An 11,087-nucleotide genomic window follows, 5' to 3' on the forward strand; every position below is an offset into this window, starting at 1 on the left:
ATACCAAGAAAAATTCAAAAGCAAGAACGAAATAACTTGTTAGCATCTACACTAAAATTTGCTGCAAATTTTTTATTATTTTTTTCTCTTTTAACTTTACCAACAGACAGAAGGATCAGAAAAGTCACATGGATAGCCATTTCTGAAGTCCCAAAAGAAAAAAGGAGCAGGGAAATGCCTTGGCCCTATTATGAGCATTTGCAACGATGTAGCTGTTAGAAGGCAGTTAGTGTACATGCATCCATCAAAATTTACCCCTTCAAATATCTCAGCAATCATTATGATTTGGGCCTTGATGCACCGCCATGTCCAGGGCTATGGAAATACCAAATCGCAAGGACATCTTGTTCGTCCACTGTCACTTCTTGCGCAGAAAAAATATGCTGCTTTTTTATTGATTAGTATTACCATGATATATATCAGAAATGCATGTGATGTTTCTAAATGCACTTACAAGCTATTGCATGTGAAAACTAACGCGTTTGAAACTTCCGGAAGAATGCTTTTTTCAAAAAATCTTTCAAGGATTGCTACACTTTCTGTGAGCAGCTGCCCTTCTCTTATTACCAAACAGACACCCCTTCAGGCTTCAACTATGTCAGCTACCAGTCTCGTCGCCTTGAATTACCTAAATGCCCTTACTGAGATGTCAGGAATATCCTCTATTGTAACTAAATTAGCGTAAGATATGTTCCAAAAGGGTGGGCAGTACTTTGGATTAATCACCTGTTTTGGTTACATGTGCTCAAATAATGGATCATACGTAGAATTTTGAATGGTAAATGGAGAAAATAAAAATAATCAGCAGGACACAAGAGCAGGACTTGCGTTTCAAAAAACTCAAGCAGAATCAAACTGTTCACACTCACTACCGTTAGACGAGCCAAGTTAAACTCTATTCAGATGATACGTGAACTAAGCCAGCCCAATGCTTCTCCTCCGTATCATTCTGGATGAAGCACTCTCGGAGATCATGTGTGACTGCATTCTTGAGCACCCGGAGGCAACCATATCCACAACTTATAAAGAACTATGAAACTGCGAGCTGCAGTAGAACCAAACACAAGCAGCTCTGCCAATTTCCATCTTTATAGCATAGAGCTCTTCAATAACCATTTTTAATACGAAGAAGATCCCCAACATCATGATGACACTCATGGAAAAGGACTTCCGTCACATGTCCATTGCTGCTTCATGGAAATCTAGAATGCCAACCTCTTGCACTTGATGGGCATCTTGTGGAAAAGAGGAGACAATACCGCCCATTCCGTCTGGTGACTGCACTTCACAGAATCAAATCCTTCATTTTCTTAGGCCAGGTTTAAGTCCTGTCCATCTTGCTTGTGATGTCATTTGATCAAGTTGAGCATGATTCCTTGCAGGACAGGACAGACCACCGACACATGCAGACAGTCTTGTTTGCTCCATGCTTAGTGGCCTCATGGTGTGTGACCCGTTGATAACTCAATCAACTGTAGTCTGTTTGAGTGATTGGATTAGGATAGCACATATGTGAGTTGAGATTTTGTGGCTGCCGCCTTTGATATCCACGAGGCATTGAGGGGACCTCCCCAATGTAATTGAATTCCTTAAAAAGGCGAACCACATAGGTTACAATTATCACACGAATAGCAGGCAAACAGGATTATTGAACAGGCAAATCATGCATCATCTGTTCGAACACTGAACATCTGCTGGATGAACTTCTTATGTGCCAAAAAATTAGAGAACTTCCAAAACTTAAGCTACTGTGTGATAGACGTACATCCTCAGCATCATATACGCATGCATCACAGGTGTATTATGCTGGACTTCTAGGGGAAGAACATATAGAAACGGCAAATGGCATGGATCGGTACATCAGGAAATGATTGAACGAAAAAATCTTAATAAAATGATTCAACTAGCATTGCTTTCAGTTGAAAATCAACAACAACAATTCATCTGCCCATTGAATTGAAACCATCAGAACTTCCTCTATGGTTCCACGTAAAGCATCCATGCTCCACTTGAAACCATCAGAACTTCCTCTAAGGTTCCACGCAAAACTTTGTTTAGCATGTTCATTTCTTGTAGGAGCAAGAATGAACTTACAGAGACTAGAACATTTGGACATTGCATAAAAGACCTCCAACTTTTATAATCTTTTATAATTTATTCCTTTCATTTTGCCATAATTGTCTCTTCTTGCATACTGAAATTCGTTATTTGCTATTTTCATGTTCTTTTCAATTTGAGTATTAGTTGATCCTTGTTCAATCTAGAACTTGCACTTAATCGAAGGAGTATAGGAGACAAAAGCATAAGAAAAAAACATACAGTTACAAAAATTGATGCAATTATACAACTTCAAAAGCAACAATGTGGCCGTTTGTGCTCTGTTCATCAGTGAAAAATCGATGTACACTAATCGTGTCCTGAAAGGTTACCATCAATTATCTTTGAATGTACATAAAACAGAATTTTACGTGGAAACAACTCTGCCGTCAATTTTAACATAATAGGAATAAAAACAAAGTTTTAACCTTGAGCACAAAAAAAATCTGTTGTGACAGTTTCTATGATGAAAATCAGGAGCTACCAAAAAATATGCATTATATATAAACGATAAATATCCTATTATGGCCTAATTAAAGAGCTTGACATATGGCAGTGATTCACTATCTAACAATGCTGAAAGCATATATTATGTATCCTTTCACTCCAATTAGAGGGGCACATTGAACATTGCAAAAATAGGGAACCCAATTAACGGTAGCATTGAATCAAGAAAGGATATGTTTCGAAACCAATGGAAAAAGAGGAGGCAGCTTAAGCTGGGATGGCACCTGAGGCAGACGGGGCGGGGGGAGGTTGCGTCCGGTTTCTGCTCGGGCTTGTAGCGGTTTCGGCGGCGAGCAATGACGGCGGTACCACCCACTGTCGCGTCCCTCTGTGGCGGAAGCGTGAGAGGCATCCGGTTTGGGCGAGAGGGGAAGTCGGGGGAGCAAGGGGGGAGACCGCGTGCTGTGAGACAGAGAAAGAGAGCGAGAGACGGAGGGCTCACGGCGAGGCTCCGTCGACGACAGCTGAGCGTCGCCGGCGACGGAGAGAAGGCTCACGGTGGGAGGGGGAGCTCGACCAGCATTTTAGGCCTTTATACGTCGAGCGTGAGAGCCGTCCGATTGAGCGAGATCGGACGGCTCTCATAAGCAGTCTCGTGGCAAGTCACCAACGATGCGGTTGAATATTTCACAGGTTCAATTCTGCTGGATTCCCCCCCCCCCCCAAAAAAAGTGAAAAGTTAAATGTATAAATTCGATTTGTAAGGGTTTAAATTAACTAATATTTGACAGCCTTGGGTTTGTCAGCGTAAAAATTCTTATTTAGAAATCAAATAATTGCGGTCTTTTCTTAATGTTTGGACACCTTCTGCTTATTTTATACGGTTAGGTCTACAGGAAAAAGAAAAATAATTTAGAAATACCAAGCAGCATGCACATATCTGTAGCCATCATATTCTAAAAACCCTACATATTTATATAATTCCTTTCTGTGAAGGTCGACAAGGCAATAATAGATCATAATTGTTTGTTCCCTGACTGTCATCTTTGATTATTGTTTCCCATGCCTCGGTGAGCTCCAAGGTCACCAGAGTTGATCCCTTCGATTGGCATTATTTATTGAGGACGAGGAATGATCTTGTTTGGCCAACCTGCTCTCTCTCTCGTAGTTTTAATTTTCATGCTAAAAAATTATGAACCAAGTCAAATAATTACTTATGATTCCTTTTTATAAGTGCTCTAAAATTCTTCATAACATTGCGTAGGGACTAAACTCTCAAAGCGGAGCGTTGCAACCCATCAAAAAATTTAACTCTGACCCATGCTAGTGCAATGGACATCAATGGGGGGCCTGGCACAAAATTTTGACAATCGTTTGCCCTGCTCAATCATTGAGAGACATGTGGCATGCACCCACCGCATTCTCTTGGAGATGACAAAGGGTCAAGTTTGGAGAGTTAATTTGGAGGAATGCCAGAACAAGACAACGCGTGCGTTTGGAGATTGGATTTAACATGATAATTAAGTGCTGATTACCAGTCGAGGGTGAAAAGATCAAGGTAGCTGATCTTTGTGTATAAGGAAATGCATGTGATGGCCAACATTTATATCTTTTTTTAATAACGAAGTGTATGGGAGCAAGTAGGGTAGACTGTCTTGGGGTTCATTCATGGGGAGCAAATCATGAATAAAATATGATCAAACGTAGACTTGGGGTTTTGAGTCGTGGTTAATGCTTAAGAAAAGTGGTTAAAGTAACGGGACGGCAACAATGGCACTTTTGTCTTCAATCACTTTAGTGCTCCAAACTCAAAGTGTTCGACCTAATGCATTGGATGGGTATTAAAAAATTGAAGCATCCAAGAGAAGGTTAATGGAAAAGATCATGAACCCACGTGTAGGGCACCAAGTGGGTAAAGGTCATGGTACCAGCTGGCTCCAGTACCCCTTGCCCTAGTTAGATTCTGAAGAATCCAAAGTTGTACAAGGCAGAATCCAGGTCTACGTACGTTGAGCAAAAGATCAGGCAAAGTGGTGGTAAGAATATGTTAGATAATCTATGGGCTGCTTTCAGCTCGTGCGCTGTCCACATAAGTCCCCCAACTTTAAGAACACAAGCGGTCTTTTCTTCTTTGCGTTGGCGGCAATCTATTTAAGTGTATTTTTATCATAGGTGAAAAAGTAATATTTTTATTCTTCTAACAATGTGGTCATTACAGGAAGGTTCCTTTTTTCTTTCCTAGGCATTTTCATCTGTTGATCTACAGTATTTACTTGAATCACTCAATATTTGATATGTTTCGACTTTTGACCTTCTTTCTCCAAAATATTCACTAAAAGAAAGAAAAAAAAAATTCCTATTTAATGTGCACGGGAAACCTAAGAGGTCGTTTGATTGCTGTCCATTGAGATAGAACAGACAGGACGTTCTGTCCAGTACACTAGAACACCTCATGGACAATATGTTATTTGTTCACTGTTTGATGATTTTAAAAATAGAACATTACGTTCCTCTTGTCTGACGTTTGTTTCACATATTGTCTGTTCTGTCCGTCCTGCCTGACGTTTGTTTCTGTTCTGTCTGATCTATCCGTTCTGTCTGATGTTTGTGTCTTTCATGGTCAATTCTGTCTGTGTGTTTGTTTACGTTCTATTCAAACTGTAATATACCCTTTATATTTTCAAGAGTAAATCATGTCTGGTGTTTGTTTACATTTTATTCGAACTGTAATATACCCTCTATAATTTCAAGAGTAAATCATGTCTGGTGTTTGTTTACGTTCTATTCGAACTGTAATATACCCTGTAATATACCCTCTATATTTTCAAGAGTAAAACATCAATAGCTTGTGCTTTCTTTATCAGTTTAGAAGTACAGTAGTAGATTAGAAAATTTTAAGTAGTACAACCTGGTCGAATAATCCCAGCTCATAAATTAAGGAGTTGGGATATGCCCTGATCATGGTAATGAGGAGAAGAACGCTATTGGTGGTTTTCTACATGAATGTAAAATATGGTAAATAGCCCATGCCCCAAGGTCTGACCCAGCATCCCCTGATGGAAGAAGTTTGATAGATTAATCATCATCGCCATCTTGTTGATCACAGCTCCACCTTCTCCAACCATGATGTCATTCCCGTCTAAGCCTTCGCCTCAACCTACAACTGTATCATCCTCAAATTCTGCATTTTGCTGGTCCCCACCATATTGTTGATTCCTCCATCCTCTTTCCCAATTAACAGAATGGTCATGTGAAAATCGGTGTTCACCCTCTTCTACACAACAGGAAAAAAAAAACCATGTTAGTTAAGGGAAGAATGACCTGGACAGGTCCACAACCTTTCTGATGCGATCAATATGAAAAATATAACACTTCAGGGAGAAGGATCTCATCTTGGAATTTAAATTATAATCCATCATGAATATGAACAAAATGCCTCAATCTCAGAACTGAAAAATGTGTTGATCTAAAGATATAAGTAGTACTAGACTCTAGTGACTTCAAGCATGACATGAATCATCCTTAAGTGTCATTGCAACTAGACATAGACGATGGCTAAAGCTCACCCACAGTAGATTCATCTGAATGGATGATGCAATGGGATCAATAAAGGCCTGAATATCAAGGCCTAAAATATTTCCCCTTTCAAGAAAAAAAGAAGAGGCTCCTTTTTGGAAATGCTGATTGTCATGAAGGAGAAAGGCAACTTGACCTTTGGAATGTGGCAGTCCTACAATTCTTTCAGCTTGAAGCCTTAAAAGGCTACACCATGGGAAAGCTCAAGCAATAGACAGCAGGGTTGGGACATAAACCAGGGTAGAGAGCTTGAAGATGGAAAACCTTTTAGATTTTACCATGTCACTGTTAGTGCAAAAGTTAACCATGAAAGTTAATGGAAGGGAAGCTGATCTGCCATTGCATCTGCAAAAGCGAGAGTCTTTGGTGAGAGCTCTATTTACCACTGAAATGATTGAAGTGTGAAAGCGTCTTGGCTGTCTCTGTACGGGAGTCTGTGAGTATCTGTCAGCCTTTTTGAACATTTGTTTCATACGAATAATCAGCTACATCAGTACCAAGCAAGCCATCTATAAGACCTAGCTAGTTAAATTCATAATTGGCTTGTCATCTTGGTCCTGTCTTTCGCAAAATATTGTGTCTCAAGTAACTTCAGATTTATGAAGATTTTTAACAGAAAAAAAAATGTAGCAGGGAAAGAACTCAATATTCATTTTTTAACTTAATTATATATATAAATTGGTCATTTGAACTATTAATTTAGTGCTTTTTTTTAATAAAGAGAGATTAATGGAGAAATGATGGAAAAAGATGACTACCTGTTTGATGCTTATAAAAGGATGTGCTGATGCCAAGTTCTCCTGGACCTTCTCTGATTATTAACACTTGCAGATTTCATATGAGATTGCAAATTTGATACACTGCATATTAGTAAAGATTATCCCAGAGTGGAGCTAACAAGCTGGAACTCACCCTTGTTCCTATATCCATCACAAGCTTGCCACTTATTTAATTTGCAGCTACTATCTAACTTCATCAACAACATTAGGCAGTTTTGTACAAGTTGCATTCTGACTATAAACCATATACCAGTAATGGATTGCTCATTGCTCCATTGCATTGTATTACCAATAGCCACTAATGGCTATTATTTATGAGATAGAATGTGGAAGAATAAAGAATACAAATGCACATATACCTATGTATGTCATTGACCAATCTTTTGATGGACTTGATGATAATGTAATTTAGTGTATGTAATTGTTCTGTTTTGTTTGTCTATGTTGTTTACCAGTAACACTGATGCACAAATTCTGTCTACAACATTGAAAATGAACGATAGACTTAACAACAGACTAGAAGTTGTGGCTGATCTACAACAACCGATCCAATATATTAGGAAAGCAGTTTTTAATTTTGCAGGGACGGTGCTCCAAGGTCATATGGTTTTTCCAAAGCTTTCTTTCAATTCTTCTCCTAGGTGGTGGGTGACAACATCTACAGGGTAGTGGATAGCTTTTTAAATCAAGGCGAATTGTCTTTAATATCAATAGAGCTGTCTTGGTTTTAGTTCCAAAATTCTTGGGTGCCACTATGATTCAACAGTACCGGCCCATAGCCCTTTACAATTTTCTCTACAAAATCATCACAAAGCTAATGGTTGATAGAATGAGGAGTGTTCTCGATCACACTGCAGGGGAGAAACAAGCTGCCTTGTTTATCTTTAAAACAAGACAAGGGAGTACATTAATTCTTAATAGCAATGAATGTACAAAATTTTCGATTCTTTATCATACCCTGTTTCAAGCGTCATGATAAACCTGAAACATAACACCAACAATAAAAAAAAATCTGTAGAAAAAATTTTCGCTTTGGCATGTAATCTTTGAAAACCTAAATTTAAAAAAAAAAATCTTCAACATATTGTGAGAAAAGAGCCTGTAAAATCACGTTATCTTTATTCTACGAGACATATGGAAATGTCTTGTTCTTGTAAAGAGGGAAAGAAAAGTAACACAATTATCATATCGGGAAGGGAAGAGCAGAAAGTTCATGAAGGGAATGGGCGTTAGCTTACCGCTAGTGAAGGCACAGGTGAAGCCCATGAGGAAGCTTGGAAACCGTAAGCAAACCAAGTAGAACAAAATTGAACAAGTGCTTTTGCCAAATGATGTGCAAAGGGATCAAAACTGGACCAACAAAAAAGAAAGAACAAAATCAATTCAATCAGTAAATTTCTTAGAAATCAAGAACTAGCAGCAGATTCAAGCAAGAATACATTAGACGAAAGGAAGGGGAGAGAAGCATCAAAATCTTACCTTGCAACAGAGAAACCCCAATTCAGAGAGGACATCACGTGTCTTGTAGCGGCTTTAGTATGTAGCAGTTCCTGGAGACGTCGTGTGCCTGCAGGAGCAACACCAACTTATGCAAGTGACTAAAATGAAGAAAACCCTAGTTACTGCAAATCAGAGACAAGAGGGAGGAGGGAGCGAGAGAGAAAACAGATAACGAGAAAAAAATGAGAACCAAACCTCACAACGATGGAGCTCCTTGCAGCAACGAGGTGATCGTATGACCCGTCGTCGATGGAATGGAGGAAGCAAGACCACCCATCGATTGATGGAATGGAGGAATAAGCAACAGATGGAGCAGGGGAGGAAGACGTAGAGCAGTGGAAAGGGGGAGGCATAGAGCAGTGGAAAGGGGGAGACTCAGAAGAGAGAAGGGGGAGAGACGGAGGAGAAGGAGAGAAGAAAAAAGGGGGAGCTCAAGGGACGCTCGGGAGCACTCGAGTGATGCTCGGGAGAGGAGCGGGAGGTGAGAGGTGTTCTGTTCCATGCTGGCTCGGAACAGTGTCGAACAGGGGGTAATTTATACCCTTGTTCAACTGTCTGCCCTATCCGTCCTATCTTGTGGATGCTGTTTGATAAGAAAGTTGATTAAACAGGACATGTGTGTTCATGTGTGTTTCGTTCTGCATGTCCTGCGACCATCAAATGACCTCTGATGTTCATCAGTGAGTATAGTATGAACCAAACATTTTGATATGCAATTCGATAATAAACCATTAAGATAACAAGAGACTAGATAGTGAATGACACACACACTCTCTCTCTCTCTTTCTCTCTCTCTCTCTCTCTCTCTCTCTCACACACACACACATATTGTATGTCATCAATTCATTAACCAATATGCTATTTTCGGATACACCTGATGCAAAAGCAGTGTACCTAGACTATGTCCTTTTGGTCACGTCGAATTGGTGAGCCAAATTTTTAGTTAAGGGCACATGAGTCACTGACTTAGGCCTGATGTGGGCACCTCCTATGTCACAGGACACATTCAACTTCATTGCAGTGAAGCTTTTGATAGACTAGTGTGGCAGTGCCTATATATAACACTTTGTTATTAGTCATGTCCATGTGATAACCTCCAAATTAAACCAACTTCCCCTAACAGATTCTCACTTGGTGCATGAAAGGGCTATTGACAAAATGTTAAGATGTGACTGGCAACTAAAGGGACTCAAATATGGTGCCGTATTGTAAGCCCCTAACATTGGAGGCTTACCGACGCATAAGAGAAGGTCCATGCAAGTGTCATTATGGGCCATGCGACAACAAGGAGAAGAGCTTCAAGCACATTTGAAGACTTTGGTAAGAAGGGCCAAGCCAAGGAAGATGACAGACAAATGCTAAGTTTGGTTGTAAAACCCCTAACATAGGGGCTTGCCGACACACCATGGCAACACCCAAGCAAGTCTCGAGATGGACCACGCGATGGCATGGAGAGTGGTTCCAAGCATATTGGAGGCTATGGTAAAGAGGCCAAGCCAAAGAAAGAGATAGACAAGTGCCAAGTCTGGCCAGCGCGGCATGGCCAAAACTGTCCTTGGTTGGCTTGGATCTAGTCAGCCCAGACTAGCCTTGGACAATTGAGCAAGGGCAGGCCACGACCAGCCAAGTGGGGCCGAGGCTAGCCAATGCATGGCTACACAAGCTTGGCCAAACCTAGGCAACCGGCAAGGATGGATTGTGTGGCCTGGACAAGTAAGACATTTCATGAAAGGTTAACAACTAGCCTGAGGGTGCCATAGGCCTCCAGGCCATTCTAGCCGATGACTACGAATAACAACAAACTAAGGTTGGTCGAGATCAGCAGCAAGGAGCAGCCATGAAAGACTTATGGTTGACCAAGTGAATTTGGTGTTAACCCTACGCACAAGGAACAATCACCTAAAGTATATATATGCAAACTACCTGATATGATCCCTCTTAGATCGCAGCCGACAGGGCTGGAAGCATGTAATATCGAGTTTGTTAGGCACTCCCCCGGTTGCGACTAGAAAGCGCGAACCAAAGACGAGTCCTAGTTCCCAAGGTCTCCTTGAGGCTGTTCTAAAACCGAAAATTCCTAAGCAAAATTAATTACAAAAGCCTACCTGGCCGGACAGGACCCCGGCGCAAAATCCCAAGGAATGGAATTACAAGTGCGGATACCCCTTCCCAATCCCTGCCGACGGTAAACCTACTACAAGCTAGCTAGAATAGGGTGCGAGGCCGTACAAGCACAATCAATACAATTAATCTCTCGCAACTCACTCCACAAACCATACACAAACCATAACTAATGCTCAAACCATGCCCAGTTCCCACATAGGACGGCTATGCCCGTAGCGGTCGTGTCTTCGGCCAAGGCCTCCGAGGTACCACAAGACGGACAGGGGGACAGAGCCCGGGGTAAAACAACAATGAATCAAACTAACAAGTCCCAAAACAAAAGCAAAACTCCCGCCCGAATCTACAAGGGGGATAAAGAGAACGATACCGGCCAAGGCGAATCCTTGGCTGCGTCGGCTTAGATCCAAGGAGAATACCGAGCCTTGGATATTGCAGCTACGGTCCCTAGAAATCCACTTGAGGCGAGCCTCCGTGGAGCGGGCTACACGGGCGAGGTGACCGGCGTCAAGCGCTCGGCCAGGGACGTCGCGGGTCGCCGATAACGGGCCGGTGCCGACGGAGCGA

The 11,087-nt window shown here is 41.3% G+C and overlaps 1 long non-coding RNA gene across 1 annotated transcript; it reads right to left on the minus strand.

Moving 5' to 3' along the window:
* Nucleotides 1-691: 691 nt before the first annotated feature.
* On the minus strand, nt 692-3,217 carry LOC116265990 (uncharacterized). The gene is made up of 2 exons (XR_004175235.2): nt 2,829-3,217; nt 692-1,588 (listed from the first exon to the last, which is right to left on the minus strand). It is a non-coding gene; the product is annotated as an uncharacterized LOC116265990 (long non-coding RNA).
* Between the last annotated feature and the right edge of the window lie 7,870 nt (nt 3,218-11,087).

This window comes from Nymphaea colorata, chromosome 12 (genome assembly GCF_008831285.2).
Source record: "Nymphaea colorata isolate Beijing-Zhang1983 chromosome 12, ASM883128v2, whole genome shotgun sequence".
Classification (NCBI taxonomy): Eukaryota; Viridiplantae; Streptophyta; class Magnoliopsida; order Nymphaeales; family Nymphaeaceae; genus Nymphaea; species Nymphaea colorata.